The sequence below is a fragment of the Eriocheir sinensis genome, chromosome 36 (genome assembly GCF_024679095.1).
Source record: "Eriocheir sinensis breed Jianghai 21 chromosome 36, ASM2467909v1, whole genome shotgun sequence".
NCBI classification, from domain to species: Eukaryota; Metazoa; Arthropoda; class Malacostraca; order Decapoda; family Varunidae; genus Eriocheir; species Eriocheir sinensis.
In genome coordinates this window covers 8,765,733-8,776,984 of record NC_066544.1, presented here as the reverse complement: position 1 = coordinate 8,776,984, position 11,252 = coordinate 8,765,733, and positions in this window count along the sequence as shown.

The window sequence follows — 11,252 nt, the reverse complement described above, 5'->3', positions numbered from 1 at the left end:
CCCCTTGACTGCGGATTTGCTACAAGAAGACATCACCAAGCTACAGAAATGGAACAAAAAGTGGCTGCTACAATTCAATTAAGAAAAAATGTAAAGTCCTGCACCTTGGGAGAGGATATCCAGCATACCACTACATGGGAAACACTCCACTATCCACCACAGAGGCAGAGAAAGACTTGGGATTGTATGTTACCAGGCTACCAGTGAAGGCGAAATCCGTGCCAATCGCAGCGGACGGGTTAATACATCGATTCAGAGTAACTGTAGAGACGCTGACTCCAACACGTCACTCGCATGTATTCATTTATTCATTCATTTACTCACTTACCTACTTACTTATTTGATTATGCTCCTATGTATATGTGTAATTCTCTATCTGTTGTCATATATATATAAAAAAAAATCACCTGTAAAACATATTCATTTTTGCAAAGACAGATTCGAACATTCGTTACAAAGGTCAACCAAACTATATGTATCACTGTCACTCCTTTTTTATAGTGCAGGATACCCCTCAATACCCTTCCTAAGAGATGTGACCAAGGCGCGGCACACCTGTATATGCACCTAACCTCACAGCTGCCGGGTACGCTAAGACCTTCGTAGTAGAGGAGGTGCTGTACTCTCCTTCCGCCATGTCGAGCTTCATTCATATAAAGAGGCCGAAAATGCTGTGGTACTCCCCTTTATGCTAATATTATTGAACTCGCACAAAGGTGATAGTTTCTGTATGTATATCTGCACTACGGTACTTATATTCCTGATCATTTTAGGTTGTGTTGATTATTAACCTCAGATCTATATTCTAAAAAAATTCGGGGCTTACACACCCTCATCTGCTAAGGCTTTCGTAGAGGTTGTTGTGGGTATCTCCATGGGTAGCTTTATGAACCTAACAATAGACTGACAAGGCTTCTTCACCATGAATGTAAAAAGAAAAAAAAACTCAAGCGGACTCGACTAACTTTCTTGTGTTAAGAGCCGAATTCGTCTGACAGTACGAACCTCACACCCACATTTGACAAGGCTTTTATAGAGGCTGTAGCGGGTATTTTCATGGATAGATTTATGAGCCTAGTGACAGTTTGACAAGGCTTCTGTACGGTACCACCAAGACGAAAAGCAACTCATGCGGACCCGACTAATCTCCATTGTGACCCTTGTAAATAGTTGTTAATTGTGGGAGCCAAGAGCGTCCCACATTTGACAAGGCTTATGTAGAGGTTGTAGCGGGTATTTTCATGGATATATTTACGAGCTTAGTGATAGTTTGACAAGGATTTTTCACCACTTATGAGAACCCGACTAATCTCCATTGTGACTCTTGGAAATAGTTGTTAATTGTGGGAGCTGAAAGCGTAAAAAAACACGAACTAGTGAACGACACGAGCTAAACAACAACAAACACCCACACGTAATGATGCCAGAAGGGAGGGAGACACTATACCAATATACCCCAGGTTCTTGGCGAGGCACGGACGGACGCAGACAGCAATATACAGGCCCCGCGCACGCTAATGTTATGCTCCAGTCAGTATGTACATGGGCCCTGCAAGTCTGTTACCGCAGTGTATGTATAGAGGTTTGTGACTTAATGATGCAGACGTAAGATCCTGGAAGTGGTGGTGATGGTGATGACGGTGGTGATGATGGTGTAGTGGTAGTGATATGTTCTTTCTGTTTTCATATTAGTGTTTGTGTTGTGTTGTGTTGCTTTTGTTATTTTTTTATATTTTTTTTTCTTATTTCTTGTTCATGTCCTTTTTCTTTTCTTTTTCTTCTTTGTCTTCTTTTCCTTTTTTCTTCTTCTTTTTTTTTTTCTTCTTCTTCTTTTTCTTCATCATCTTTTTCTTTTTCTTCTTTTTCTTCGTTTTCTTCTTCTTCTTCATATCCATTCACCTGTCCTCTAACTTTTCGTGAATGGCTCGTTCTTCTCTCTATACCTCTTCTTTCGTCCCCTCCTCTCCCCTCCCCTATCCTCTCCTCCCCTCTCCTCTCCTTTCCTCTCCTCACCTCACCTCACTCTCCTCCCCTCTCCTCTCCTTTCCTCTCCTCTCCTCACCTCACCTCACTCTCCTCTCCTCTCCTCTCCCTTCCTCATGACTCCACTTCCACCACCTTGCCCCATCACCTAACTCCTCTCCTCTCCCTTTCTTCCACCTCCTCCCCTTCTTCCACTTCCTCCCACCTTTTTCTACCCTTAGCAATACCCTGACAGTAAAACATTTTCCCTTCCCACTCTCCACCCTCTCCTTCCTCCTCCTCCTCCTCCTCCAGCAGCAGGCAGTGCCACACGAGACCTGGGGTTAAGTGGCCCTGCGTTGGCACTCTCCCAGCTGGTACAAACGCGCGACTCCATAATTATAGTGTCTGCGCTAGGCGGTGAGTGGGGATGTGTGTGTGTGTGTGTGCGCGCGCTGAAGTAATATTAAGCACTAGTTAGACTTCACCTTGATTATGCAGTGCAGTTCTGTTGTTATTATGGAATGGCATCATGATATTATACTCTGTGCAAAGGAGGATGACAAAAATGATTCACGGGTTGATAAACTTGCCACGAAAGGATAGACTGAAACATTCAAATGCGTATCATCACCCATAAATACGAAAGGTGCGAGGAGACGATTATAGTTACAAATGGATGAAGGGTTTTAATAAGGGTGACATATATTAACTTATTTTAGTTAGAGAAAAGGGTAGGACACGTAGTAATGGGTTTAAGTTTTAGACTCAAAGGGTATCAGAACTCCTCCCGAAATTGACCTCTCTTTCGGCTCGGCCACCTCTTTTGATTCTTTTTTTTAGGAGCAGCGAGTAGCGGGCTTTTTTTTTTATTATAGTTTCCTTTTTTTGTGCCCTTGAGCTGTCTCCTTTGTTGTAAAAAAAAGGATTAGTTTTCTAGTTGTGGGGGAAGAAAGGGGGCGTGGCAGTCATGTGGTGAATGCCAATACGATAGATACATTCAAGAAGAGGTTAGATAAAGGTTACCTGGTGTTGGGTTTACAGGTGACCCTCGTTGGCTGCCTGACCTCTCGCAGCCTAATTATGTCCTTACGTTTTTCTTTGGGGTCAACGGATGCATATTTTAGTGTGGCCAGATGGGTAAGTGGGAAGGTTTGAGTAGGGCATAACTCTCTCTCTCTCTCTCTCTCTCTCTCTCTCTCTCTCTCTCTCTCTCTCTCTCTCTCTCTCTCTCTCTCTCTCTCTCTCTCTCTCTCTCTCTTCCTTTCAATGTTTTCTTTATCTTTTTCTCTTCCTTTGTGTCTCATTTCTATTATTTGCTTTCCTTTATTCGTTTTTGTACCTTCTCTCTCTCTCTCTCTCTCTCTCTCTCTCTCTCTCTCTCTCTCTCTCTCTCTCTCTCTCTCTCTCTGTCAGTCTGTGGCCCTAAATCCCTCTAAATCTGCTTACGTATTCTAATCCACTCCGCCGCCTCAGTCCCCCCCTGAATCCCTTACCAATTCTACAGCACGATTAATCCCCATAAGCTTCACTTAAGGGGCCCATCTTAGCCAACCCATCTGCCTGATTGTAAATTCTTCACGACCCTTCCTTCTGCCCCCTTCCCCCCCCCTCCTTCTCCTCTTCCGTATTCTCCTCTCTCCTCCTCCTCCCTCCTTTCATTCTCGCTGTCCACCTTCCCACCTCCCCTTCTGCCCTTCTTCTTTCTCCTCTCCTATTCCCTCATCTTCTTTTTTTTCTTCGTTTTTTTCTTCTTCTTCTTCTTCTCCCTTCCCCTCACCCTTTCTCTTATGTCTGTCTTCTCTCTCCTACCCCCCCTTCTTCTCCCCTCTTCCCCTCTTCTTCCCTTCCTTACTCTCTTCCCTCCTCCCCTCCCCTCATTCTCTCCCCTTACCTCTTCCCTTCTGCCCTTCTCTCTCCTACCTCTCCCCTTCTCTCCTCTTCCCTCTTCTTAATATCCCTTCCCTTCCCTCCCCTCCCCTTCACTCCTCTTCCTCCTTCACCCCTTTCAGCCCCTTCCCTCCTCCTCTTCCTCTTCTTCCTCCTCGTTCCTCCTCTGTCTTGGGTTGTATTTGTTTCTTTTCTCCATCGTTGTTCTTTTTCTTTGGTAATTTTCTTTTCAATTCCTACTTTTTTTTGTGTATTTGTCGTTTATTTCTTTTGTTACCATTTCTTCTTCTCTATATAGTGTCTGATTTTTGTTGTCGATATTTCTTTCTGTCTGTGTTTGTTTTTCTGTGTTTGTCTGTCTGTTTGTCTCACTCTCGTATTCTTGTGTGTCTACAGTTTTCTCGCTTACTTTTTTTTCTTTTCTTCATTATCCTTTTCTCTACACATGTTTTCTTCGTCTCCTTTCCTTTTTTTCATTACCTCCACTTCCATTTCCTTCCTTCTTTCCTCTCCCTCCATCCTTCATTGCTAGTTTTTTTTTTTTTTTTTTTTTTTTTTACAGCAGAGGAGACAGTGCAAGGGCGTAAAAAATAAGAAAACAGTATGTAAAAACAACAACAACCCGCTACTTACTGCTCCTAAATAGAGTAGAGTGGCCAAAAAAAGAACTGTTTCGGGAGGAGAGGTTGGTGTCCTGATACCCTCCTCCTCCCTAGTGCTGCTTCCTTCTCCCTCTTCTCTCCTCCCCTACTCTGACGCCAATCCTTCTGCATCCTTACCCTCTTAATTCCTTCCTTCTTCTCCTTCCTTCGATCAGTTTCATTATTCTTAACTCTGATTTTTCATTTCTTTCCTTCGTTACCTACCTCTGATTCCTCCTTCTCCTCCTCCTCCTCCTCCTTCATTCCTACATCCATATCTTCCTTCCAGTCCTCCTAATCCCTTCCTTCCTCCTCCTCCTCCTCCTTCTTTCTTCCATATCTTCCTTCCAATCCTCCTAATCCCTTCCTTCTACTTTAATTGTCCTTGGTTATCCCCCTTCCTCCTCCTCCTCCTCCTCCTTCTTTCCTATATCCATATCTTCCTTCCAGTCCTCCTAATCCCTTCCTTCTACTTTAATTGTCCTTGTTTAGTCACTCTTCCTCCTCCCTACATTCCTACATCCATATCTTCCTTCCCTCCCTCCTTTAGATACAGTTCTCCTAATCCCTTACTCCTACTTAATTGTCCTTGGTTAGTCACCCTTTCTCCTCCTCCTCCTCCTTCTTCATTCCTACATAATCCATATCTGTCATCCTTCTGTCAGATACACCCATGGATACACCCTCCTAATCCCTTCTCACTTTAATTGTTCCTTGGTGCCTCCTCCTCCTCCTCCTCCACCCCTCCTTTTCCTCCTACTAAATCTGCTTCTCCTTCCCCGCCTCTGTCCTACCTCGTCTTTAACTCCTCCACCAATTTCTCCTCCGTGACCCTGCAACACATCCTCCCCCTCACAGGCCATAGCGTCAACTGGCTTTAATAGGCGGGTGATGCAGCTTCTTATAATGACTCATATTCTCAAACATTCCGGGGCCGACACACATATTTGGTAAGGCTTTCGTAGAGGTTGTTGTTGTGGGTATTTCCATGGGTAGTTTGATGAGCCTAGTGATAGTTTGACAAGGCTTCTGCACCGTGAATGTGACAAAACACTTATGAGAACTCGAGTGATCTCTGTGGCGTTTGGAAGTAGTTGTTGTGCAGGAGAGCCGAAGGAGTCTGAGGATAAGGGGCAATGACCTAACATGTGGTGGTGGTGGTGGTGGTGGTGGTGGTATCATTATTGTAATTTTAAGTAGTGCTCGTTAGGGGGCGATCTGTGTATTACTCCGCAGCCTCGTTTCTTGTTGTATATTTGTATTTTTATTTTGTTTTTGTTTTGTTAAGTTCGTTGTTGTTGTGTTTGTCTTTTTTTTTTAACTTAATGTCGTTTTTTTTATTTGTTTAGTTATAGTTTGCTTTGATTTCAGTTCTTGTTTGTCTTTTGTTTTAGATGGTTAGGTTAGGTTAGGTTAAGTTAGAGAGAGAGAGAGAGAGAGAGAGAGAGTGTGTGTTCAAACGCTTGGGAAAAACAAAAACACCTTGAATTATGGAAGACAAATTGGTGTAAACATTTATCCTTTCCTGTAAACTCTCACTCACTCACACACTCACTCACTCACTCACACACTCACTCACTCTCACTCACTTCCTGTTTGTTCTATCTTTAGCTTACTCTCTCCTCGTGATTTGCTCTCCCTCCTCCTCCTCCTCCTCCTCCTCCTCTTTTTCTATCATTCTTCTTCCTCCTCGTGCCGGTGAAAGTGTTGCAATTGGCCATTAATTAGAGAGAGAGAGAGAGAGAGAGAGAGAGAGTTTATTTCTTTTCCATCCTTCTTCTTTCTCTTCTTGTTGCTCTTTTCTTCTTCTTCTTCTTCTTCTTCTTCTTCTTCTTCTTCTTCTTCTTCTTTTTTTCTAGGTAACAATAAGCCATCCTCACTTGGTCTCTCTCCTCCTCTTCCTCTTCCTTCTTCTCTTCGTATGCCTCCCATTTTCTCTTCTACCTAAGGCCTAACTACCCTACTTTCTTCTTTCCCTCCTTCCTGCCTTCCTTCCTACCTCCCTCCCTTCCTTCCTTCCTTCCTTCCTTCCTTCCTTCCTTTAATTTCTATCATTTTCCTTTATTTTCCTTTCTTACCCGTTTCCTTTCCTTTCCTTTCCTTTCATTTTCGTTTCTCTCCTTCCTTTCCTTCCTTTCCTTTCCTTTCCTTTCCTTCCTTTCCTTTCCTCTCCTTTTCGTTCCTTTCTTTTATTCCTTTCCTTCCTTTCCTTTCTTTCCTTTCCTTTCCTTTCCTTTCCTTTCCTTTCCTTTCCTCTCCTTCCCTTTCCTTCCTTTCTTTTCCTTCCCTTCTTTACCACCTGACCTCATACCCTCTTCTGCTCCTCTCTATATCTCTCTTTTTCCCTATTTCTTCTCCCTTTCTCTTTATCATCCCATTTATCTCACCCTTCCCTCATTCCCCTTACACACACACACACACACACCAGGAAGGCAAGGTAGACAGTGCGTGGGTGTTTGTGGGCAGCTGGGTATGTTTTATGGGTAGGTGATGGGGGGGTAGGGGGATGTAGAAGGGGGGGAGGGGTGGAGTTAGAGTGCGGTGTGGGTGTGGGTGTAGATAGTCTTATTAATAGGAAGGTGAAGGGTTGGAATCTACTTAACAGTCTTGAATCTCTCCTTGTTGATCTTTTTTTTAATGTGTTTTAGATGAAGACGAAGAGATGTGGTGGTGGTGGTGGTGGTGTGGTAGTGGTGGTAGTGGTGGTGGTGATGGTGGTCGTAGTGGTGGTTATTGAGGGTATTGGTGGTGGTGGGAGCAGGTGGTAGTGGTGGTGGTGTGGTAGTGACGGTGTTGTGGTGGTGGTTTGGTTAAGTAAGCGTTGCGGCCTTGGAGAGTTCGATAACACCACCCCCACCACCACCACCACCTGCTCCCACCACCACCCGCAACACCACCACCACCCTCAACACCACTCCCATCACCTGCTCCCACCACCACCACCCTCAACACCACTCCCACCACCTGCTCCCACCACCACCCTCAACACCACCACCACCACCTGCTCCCACCACCACCCGCAACACCACCACCACCCTCAACACCACTCCCATCACCTGCTCCCACCACCACCACCCACAACACCACCCCCACCACCCCCAACCACCCCCCCCACCACCACCACCACCACCTGCTCCCACCACCACCACCACACCACCACCACCACCTGCTCCCACCACCACCACCCACCACCACCACCTGCTCCCACCACCACCACCCTCAACACCACTCCCACCACCACCACCCTCAACACCACCACCACCACCTGCTCCCACCACCACCACCACCACCACCCTCAACACCACCACCACCACCTGCTCCCACCACCACCACCCTCAACACCACTCCCACCACCTGCTCCCACCACCACCACCTGCTCCCACCACCACCACCACCACCACCCTCAACACCACTCCCACCACCTGCTCCCACCACCACCACCCTCAACACCACCACCACCACCTGCTCCCACCACCACCACCACCAATGCCCTCAGTAACCACCACTACGACCACCATCACCACCACCTCTCTTCTACCACCACCACCCCCTCCACCACCACTACCACTATCACCATTACCACCACCATTACCACCACTACTATTACGTCTACTCCATTAGCTCTCCTACTCACCTTCTCCCCCTTTTTCATGCCCCTTCCCCTTCGCCACCCCGTATCAACTAATCCCCCTTACCATACCCCCTAATTAATTCCCCCCCCCCCTCCTCCCCACCTTCACCCAGTTTCACCCCTTCAAAATCACCCCCTACCTTTCTGACACCTTAATCAACTATCACCCTTTTCATCCGTTGTTGTTGTTGTTGTTGTTGTTGTTGTTGTTGTTGTTGTTGTTGTTGTTGTTGTTGTTGTTGTTGTTCTTCTTCTTCTTCTTCTTCTTCTTCTTCTTCTTCTTCTTCTTCTTCTTCTTCTTCTTCTTCTTCTTCTTCTTCTTCTTCTTCTTCTTCTTCTTCTTCTTCTTCTTCTTCTTCTTCTTCTTCTTCTTCTTCTTCTTCTGCTTCTTCTTCTTCTTCTTCTTCTTTTTGTTCTTGTTCTTGTTCTTGTTCTTGTTCTTGTTCTTGTTCTTCTTCTTTACCCCTCACCACCCCTACCCTTCACTACCCCTTAACTATTCCCCCCCTCATCACCCCCCTCGCCTTCTCTCACATTCTCCCTCCACCCTATCCACCTCTCCCCATCACCCCTCTCACTTTCTTCCACATCCTCCATTCACTCCACTTTCCTTTCTCCACCCCTATCCACCTCTCCTCTTACTTCTCCCCATCACCCTCCTCACCTTCATATCCCCCTTTCCACTAACCCCTGCAGCCTCCATCTCCTCCACCTCCTTTCACACCCGTCCTTCACCCCACTACCACCATCATCCATATTCACAGCCTCCCCCTTAACTACACCCCAATCACCACCCACACCTCCTCCTCAGTATTCTCCTCCAGATGTACTCCCCTTCCCATCCCTCCTCTCCACCTCCACCCCACCCGCACCCCCACCCTCACTCCACATCACCGCTCCTACCTCCACCCCTTTCCACACCCTTTCTGACTCCTCAATTCGTCGTACATGCATACCAGCGTGTCGCATCGGCGCTGCGCATCGAGATCAAAGCGCAGGTGTTAGTCTAGTTGTTCCGCGGTGCCTTATTAGCGAGGGAAGCTGTTTGTGGGATGCTGTTTGTGTTTGTGTATCGCACGGGTTGGGTTGGGTGGTGACTGGTTGGTTGGTGGTACTTATAATGTTTGTTGTCTGTGGTTGCGTTGCTGTTACCATGTTGATTTTTAGCTGTTTATGTAATGGTATGTGTGTTTGTTGCTAGTTGTTTGTTTATGTTAGTGTTTTCTTAGTGTTTTTTTTGTTATTTATGATACGGTTAGTTCTTTTTTTATTTGTTTCCTTATTTATCTTGCAATTATTTTCATTCTGGCTGCTTCTTCACCTTCCATCGCGTGTTTATGTGTCGCACGGGTCGGGCTGGGGTGGTGACTGGTTGGTGGCACGGGTCGGGTTGGGGTGGTCATGCGTGTTGGTGGTGACTGGTTGGTGGCACGTAGTTGTGATGTTGTTTGTGGTTGTGTTGCTTGTTATTTGTTTCTTATGTCACTGTTTCTTGCTTGTTTCCTTTCTTTCTTGTTTGCTTACTGTTTCTTGCCTGTGTTGCTTGTTATAGTCTTTCGTTAGTCATTTGGTTCTTTATTTATTTCTTATTTATTTCGTTCTTTTTTTATTTTATTCATTTATTTATTTATTTATTTTATTCTTATTTATTTGGTTCTTTGTTGATTTCTTTTTACTATTTTTTATTTTGCTTGCTCTTATATATATTTTGTTTTCCTCGCTTCGTCATATTTTTCTTTTACTACTACTACTACTACTACTACTACTACTACTACTACTACTACTACTACTGCTTCTACTACTACTACTACTACTACTACTACTACTACTACTACTACTACTACTACTACTACTACTACTACTACTACTACTACTACTACCTCTACTACTACTACTACTACTACTTTTTCGTTAGCTTTTGTTAGTTCCCCGTTTTCAATTTTTTTTATTTATATATTCGTGTCTTTCTTTATTTTTATTCATTCCTTCTTTCCCATTGTGTTGAGTTGGTGTTGTTCTGAAGTGTTTCCGCGAGTGTTTCTTTGTGCTGTTCCCCCCCCCCCCCCTCTCTCTCTCTCTCTCTCTCTCTCTCTCTCTCTCTCTCTCTCTTATGATGTGTGTGTGTGTGTGTGTGTGTGTGTGTGTGTGTTATTTATCTGTTTGTTCGAATTTATATGCACACACACAAACATATATACATACACACGTACACCTACATACCTCGCTGCTCACCCACCTACATAACGACGGCCACACACACACACACACACACACACACACACACACACACACACACACACACACACACCTGGACGTTAGTTACTCTTTTCTTATTCCTCCTCCTCTTCCCCTCCTCCTCTTCCCCTCCTCCTCTTCCTTTCCTCCTCTTCCTTTTACATCAACTTGTCCTCCTTTCTTCTTCTTCTTCTTCTTTTTCTTTTTCTTCTTCTTCTTCTTCTTCTTCTTCTTCTTCTTCTCCACCATCATCTTCAATACTTTCAACATCATCATTATTAATACCTCCTCCTCCTCCTCCTCCTCCTCCTCTTCCTCCTCCTCCTCCTCACCTCACCTCACCCTCCAGAATACATCTCCGTAACATTGATTATGCAGGTGAGGACAGGTAGACACGGATGCAGGTACGAGTGTAGGGAGGCAGGGAGGGAGAGAATGAGGGAGGTAATGAGTAGGGAGATAGGGAGGAAGGAAAGGAGAAGGGAAGGGAGGGAGATAGATAGGTTAAGTTAGATTGAGTTTGAATAGATATGGATGGAGTAGTTATTGATGGTAAAGTTGGATACATATGATATAGATGCGCGTGGCGGCTGTGCTCATCTCCGTCCCGTTGGTCCTGTGGTGAGAGAACCCATTAATCCCTTGACTGCGGATTTCCTTCAAGAAGACCTAACCAAAAGAGATGGAACAAAAAGTGTCTGCTACAACTCACTGAAGAAAAATGTAAAGTCATGCACCGTGGGAGGAGAAATCCAGCATACCAATACCACATGGGAAACACTCCACTTTCCACCACAGAGGCAGAGCAAGACCTGGGACTCGATGTTACCAGGCTACCAGTGAAGGCCAAATCCGTGCCATTCGCAGCCTAAGGGTCAACTCGACACAGGACC